General features: G+C 48.7%; 1 pseudogene; it reads right to left on the reverse strand.

Annotated features, from left to right (window-relative positions):
• Positions 1-461: 461 nt before the first annotated feature.
• LOC125758418 (uncharacterized) lies at positions 462-2,262 on the reverse strand (annotated as a pseudogene).
• Positions 2,263-6,660: the final 4,398 nt, after the last annotated feature.

A 6,660-nucleotide genomic window follows, 5' to 3' on the forward strand; every position in this document is an offset into this window, starting at 1 on the left:
CCCAGTCTTGGCTCGGAGTGTTAAATTCTCCGCATACTACGAGCGTATTGCTCCCCGCGACTCTACTCGCCTTGTGGAGTAGTGCCTTGAACTTCTGTTGTCCGTGAGACGGATTGCTGTGCACGTTCACCAGGAAAGTGCTCTCCTTCCTCTTCTTGCCCGTGATTACTTCCACCGTGCAGTGTTCGATGGCGCTTCTGCCGATCAGTTCGTGTTCCATGAAGGTGATCCCTTTACTAACGAAGGTGAAGACCCCTCTGCCCTTGCCCTTGGACGTGTCCCTTTCTCTCGGCGGGCTGTCGTGCGACCGGTAGCCCGGGAGTCTTGATGTCTCTTCGCTGTGTGTTTCTTGAATCATTATTACGTCTGGTTTCCTCGTTAGTTGCTGCAAGTGTTGCTGCAGCACCGCTCTCTTGCCGGCAAAGCCGTTGCAGTTCCAGTGCCAAACCAAAAGGTCTCTCACTGGCGGTGTGGTTACTGCTGTATGTGCTGTACTGTCCATGATTGTTGCAGTTTGGCGATGATCTGTGCTTCCATACTTTGCATTTGTGTCTGTAGGTGCGCCTGCAGCTGTGTTTGCATCTGCGCCATCATGTTCTGGATCGTGCTCTGTATGTTCGTTGCCATCTGCTGAACCGTTTGCTCGAGCGCGGTGAGGCGTTCGTTTGTGACCTTGCTGGTCGCCTCAAGATATGGTCGAGTCTGTCGCCCTGTTTTTCGATTCTCTCCGTTATCTTTCGTTCTTTGGTACCCTCTATGGCTTTCCTCTTGGGAGCCGGTCCCGTCGCTTTCGTTGCTCTTGGGTCCACCTCGACCTCTGGTTCGTCCTTGGTCATCTCTTCTTGTTTCCTCTCTTGTGCGGGCTTCGGCTGCTGCTGCTGTTGTTGTTGCTGCATCGCGATTAATGTCGTTAGCTTCTCGTTGATTTCCTTGATGGTCGCGTCCTGTTCAGCGATTCTCCGCTTTAACTTCTCGTTCTCGTCTCTCGGGGCTTTCTCTACCCTGTTCTCTTCTTGGATCTTGTTCGCGGCGTTTTGCGCCGGTGGTTGTCTCTTCTCTGTCCTGGTTGCCTTGAGTGCGTGGGCCCAGGTGCCTCTCTCCCCCGACTGCGATGGTCTGCGGCAGCTGGCGCTCCTGCCTCTTTTGCTGTTGTCCCTCTCGCGGCTGCTGTCGCGCTGCTTTGACACCCCGCGGGGTCTCTCAGCAGGCGGCGTTCGCCGTGGCGGAAAGCTTTCCGGATCCGGTTGTTGCTGCATGGCTTCCATCTTGCGTTCCCATTGCCGTTTCTTAACCACGTACGGCATCCAGTACTTTTTTTTTGCATTCCCTATCGCCCGTTGGATGCCGTCCCCCGCATAGCTTGCACTTGGGCTCGCATTCGCGCTCGTGACCCTCGCTGGGGTCTGCGATTCCGCAGCCGAAGCACACTCTGGCGTTGGTATTCGGGCATGCATCTGTTCTATGACCGACCCTGCGGCATTGTTTGCACACGTCAAAGTGCTTGCGGTAAAGCCCGCACCTGACCAATATCGAGCCGTACTTGACATAGTTCGGTACTTGCTGTCCTGCGAAGAGTATTATCACCGTGGTTGTATTGCCAATTCTGTGTGCCTCCACCGCTAGGGGGTTGTACGAGTTCACGATGTTTTCGGCTATCTCCTCCGGGGTGTCATCCACGGCTATGCCTCGGACGACTCCCTTGACCGTGCCGTCCGATTCCGTTCGGTAGGCGCTGATTTCGTATGTCTTGTCTCCTATGTTAAGGGCTTTGACCTTAGAGTACAGCGTGGCGCGCCTCTCGTCCGGGGTGCTCACCACGATGATGTTTTGCGGCGCGTTCGTGAATATGGCGTCTGCTTTGGCTTCTTCCTTCGTTACTCGAGCGCCGTCTTGACGACCGACATGATAATTGAAGCCTCCGTTCTCGCTACGTTGAGACCGCGACGTGGTCTCATGACTACCTTGGTGTCTTCTTCCGGCATATCTATCGGCATTCTCGCTGCTTTCGTTACCGATGCTGCAACTCTCTTAGCAAAGCTGGCCCTGGTCTTGGGTCTACACTGGCGAGTAATGGCGGCGCACTCACCGTTTTCCTTGCCGGCCATGATCTGCTTGATGCGCTTGCCGGAGGCCGACCAGCCTTCGGCTTCTTCTGGTGTAATGTCCTCTCCGTGAACTTCGATGCACTTCGAAACTGCTGATGTTCAGCGCTGACGCCATGTTGTCTTCCATCGACGTGGCCAATTCCATTTCGGACGCCATCTTGGTCGTACTCGTCGCCGGGTTAGTGAGCGTACTCGAGGTAGGCCTACGTCAGGCCCAACGAAAAGTCCGCACGGCACCAGAGAAAAGTCCTCGTAAATGGAGAAAATCACGTACCGCTTGGTCAAAACTGGCAACGGTCGATGCCCCGCACCTTCGCGCACACTTTGGTACCACTTATACCGCGGTAACTGCAAATTAACATTGCGTTAATTGGCATAATAGCAGGAGCCGATGTGAAGCACATCCGCTCCCATCGGCGACCGCAGCGCCCTCCCCAAGTGAAGCCAACAGGCAGAAAAAAAAAAGTGTTCCACACTCGCCGTCATGGCTACTGGCGGCGCTGACTGACACTCCCACGTTTAATGTACATATATAACCCATAAAGTGGACGGGGGGATGGCTGCAGCGGTAGCTCAGTTGGTAGAGCATCGGACGCGTTATTCGAAGGTCGCAGGTTCGGTCCCTGCCCGCGGCAAGTTATCTTTTCGTCCACTTTTCTTTCTTCACATTTACCTTACATTTACTACTAAGAACATCCCCTATACTTTCCTTGGCATTATTGTCTGTTAGTTCTCTTTAATATTGGGAAGAGACACAAATAAGCGGTTATGTGTGTGTATATATATATATATATATATATATATATATATATATATATGCGTGTGTTCATGTATTTGTGACATTGGATAATTTTGTTTCTCTCGGTTAGGTCACAAGAAAGTGACGTGCACGGACTGCGGTAGGTACATTTCTCTGCATTATGGAAGCCGGTGTACCAATGTCAGTGTTGTGAATTGTCATGCAAATAACCTGCAAAAAGATGGCTAGCATTGCAAAAGCACCTGAGTGGCCCGCACGCACGTGTTGGTTGTGCCTTGTTCTGTGTGAAAAGGAACACTGCGTAAAAGGGCATTCACACATCACAAAATGATTCGGTCTAATATACAGCTGACTTTCAAGTGTTGTTGCCTTCTGCACGTAATGATAATCCGCAGCCTCTGCCAGCTTTAGGCGACTTCATTGTTACTAACACACTTGCACAATGATTGCTTGGTGTCGGCGAACTAATTCTCTGTTTAATGTCCATAGTCCAAATCACGATTTGCGGGGAGACGAAGATCCTGGTTTTCGTGACCATCATCATCGTGGCCGCTACTGTGGCTCTGTGAGTGTGTGCTACCTACAGTGTAGTAGTTTGGGGTCGTTGGTGCGACATAATCAATTTTTTTCATAGCGCAAATGGCACAATGGCGTAGCTGGGCAAAGAAAAGACAAACACAGAGAGCGCTCAGTGTTTGTTTGTTTTCCTTTTGTGAACCCTTGTTCCATTTTTGCTACAAAAAAACTTGATTCTGTTACCTACGTCTGTAGTGATTCCGGTTGTAATCTTTCCCAGTTTTTTTCGTTTGAATGCTCAACTATTCTGCGTGCCGCTGTCGAGCAGTTAATACCTGATCCGGTTTGCCCGTGTGTCTTTGTATCTGAGAAGTGGATGCCTCCTAATGGGGTGTAACTAACGTGATGAACATAAACATTATTTTTCTGACGAGAAATCGCATGCGTAGAGTTAACCCAAAGGAGTGTATCCTTACTTTTGGGTTACCAATGCTCTGTTCAGTTGAAAAGGTTACACATAAATGGTGTTTGGTTTCTCATGGTTCTAGAGTGGAGTCTTACACTTCAGCTAGTGTAAACTTGCGCTGACCTTGTAGTGCAAAGTTGTAGTGACAGCTGCATCAATGACTACAAATTAAGCCTCGAATGTTCCCAGACTTTCAGCCCCCAGCTAGGGCGGCTACAATTTACTACAGCCGTCTTTGCTCGCACGCTTCCACGCAGCATGAAAGCGGACCCCATGAAACACCACGAATAATTAAATGCCTCTGTATTTCCGCTTTGCAGCGACCAATCTCTATGTACTTGCATACTGTGAAATTTCCATGCTTCAAATTGGCCAGTATAGACTAGGACAAGATTTTGTCCACATAGTGAGCTTCTTACAAAAACACACTTTCTGCAAAAATGTAGCAGCTAATAGCATTGAAAATGTGTATTTGGTTCTGCGCAGGTTCGTGGCTTTCTGGTTTTTTGTATTCGGTGAGTATCGAGTCCATACACTCAAACGAGACATTGGATATACATTTCTAGCTTAATATAGGACACCTCTGTACATATACGAAAATGAATTTTCGCAAGTTTACAGAGGTGAATTTTTGCAGCCCGTCCACTACGGCGTCTCTCATAATCGCGCGGTGCAATTTGGAGAGACGCCGTAGTGGAGGGCTGTGAAAATTTCGACCGCATGGGGTTCTTCAATGTGCACCTAAATATAGGCACGCGGGCACCAAGCATTTCACCTCCATCGAAATGGGGCCGCTGCGATCGGGATTCAATCCAATCACATGACAGTCGGGTCAGCAGTCAAGCTCCGGGACCCCTTGTCAAGCACCACAACGAAAATACTGTATATTGCCAAGTGCCACTGTGGGCTTCACAGATGCAACCATTGAGCGACAGCTGTTACTTGACCCACACAGCTTAGGGCCTACTGAGATAAGTTTTAGACTTCTGATGGGTCTATTGTATGGGGCAGGGCAATAGCTGATGACACGTATGCGCTTCTCTTGTGTTACTTGATAGCATAGGTCGGCAAACTCACTCATGAGTCGACTCACTCAGACTCAGATTGAGCCGTGAGTCTGAGTCTGAATGAATCCGGGTGAGTAATATAGTGGTAAGCTTGAGTCCGGGTGAGTCCGGATAAGAAACATTTTATTGAGTCTGAGTCCGGGTGAGTCCGGTAGAAGGAAGTTTTGGTGAGTCTGAGTCCGAGTGAGCCCTATAGCACAAAATATATGTGTTGAGTGAGTCTGAGTCAGCTCCACACTTCTTTGCCGACCTATGGTTCTATCTACACAACGGCAGCATTACATTAGCCTTATGTCGGCTCACGTCTATACTCCCGCCGACTCACACATACTTCAAAGCATTAGCGTTCATACGACAGCTCAATATTTATTAATCAGAGTCAGAGGCGTAAGTTACGTAGAAGAGGGGGGGGGGGCAGGTTGACCTCCCCCCGCGAACTCTTTCACAGGAAGTTCTTGATAAAAATATCTCGTGTGAGTCAGCACTTTCAATAAAAATGTCCTTACTGAATTGCAACCACTGATAATTCATATTTGAAGGTTCAATATCAAAAGATGCCAAGTAGAGCACCAAATATGCGAGATATTGGTGTTAAAGAGCATTGACACCTTGGTAAAAAAGCCAGTTATACGCTAACGGACTCATGAGTCGACTCACTCAGACTCACTCAGACTCGGGTATAGCCGCGAGTCTGAGTTTGAGTGAGTCCGAGTGAGTAATATTTTGCTGAGTTTGAGTCCGAGTGGGTCCGGCTGAGAAAAATTTCAGTGAGTCTGAGTCCGAGTGAGTTCGGTTGAGTAAAATTTTGGTGAGTCTGAGTGAGCTTAAGGGCAAAATATATTTCATGAGTGAGTCTGAGTGGGCTCCACATTTTTTGCCGACCTATGCTTGATAGCGGATAAATACTGACAGCACATAAGCTCTAGGTTGTGCTTTTGTTTGGCAGCAGCCGTTCCTATAGATGCCGCTCTGTTTAGGCTAGTTTCTTTTCTGTTTATTCTGCAAAGCACAAGTTCGCCTAAGTAACAATAAATCCTGTCCGCTGCACCCTCGCCTTGCATGGATTCTGGAAACAAGGACGCCCCCGTGACAGTATTTAGTTACTGGTACATCTCACTATCTCGCAATCCCCCTTCGAGTTCGATATGTCCCGGCTCGACTTTTCGTGTATATATGCTTCGCCTGTATGAACTAGATGTATTGTATTTGATATGCCTGTAATCTGATGCTGACCCTCTCCAAAATACTGAAGCGAGATCATAGTCATTTTCTGTCATGTATGTTTGGCACTCCACATGAAATACACTTATACGTCTAGAAGGTAAAAACTGGTAAGCGCAAATAAACAAGACAGGGACACAGGAAGACTGAACATGGACAGGCGCTACTTTCAACATGTGGCGCTTGCCAGTTTTTACCTTCAAGTATGAACCAACTCGGCCAGTTACAAGTTTTATTTATACGTCTACGTAGGGTCAAAAGAGCAGACACACCAGTCACTGCGTGATGGTCGAAGAGAGCCCGAGGTAAGCAGCTGGCTGTCATCACAGCTGTGTCGGTCTTTCATTGACATCATACTCTGGGCCTTTCGGACAGGTTACCAATATGTAATCAGGTGCAGGGGCATAGACGGGATTTCATGTGGCGGCCGGACTACATGTATATGCCCGCGTAGAAGTCAAACCGGGATCACCAGCTGGGGCTCTTCAAGGCGCATCTAAATCAAAGTACGGTGGTTCCAAGAAA

The sequence above is a fragment of the Rhipicephalus sanguineus genome, chromosome 4, assembly GCF_013339695.2.
Source record: "Rhipicephalus sanguineus isolate Rsan-2018 chromosome 4, BIME_Rsan_1.4, whole genome shotgun sequence".
NCBI classification, from domain to species: Eukaryota; Metazoa; Arthropoda; class Arachnida; order Ixodida; family Ixodidae; genus Rhipicephalus; species Rhipicephalus sanguineus.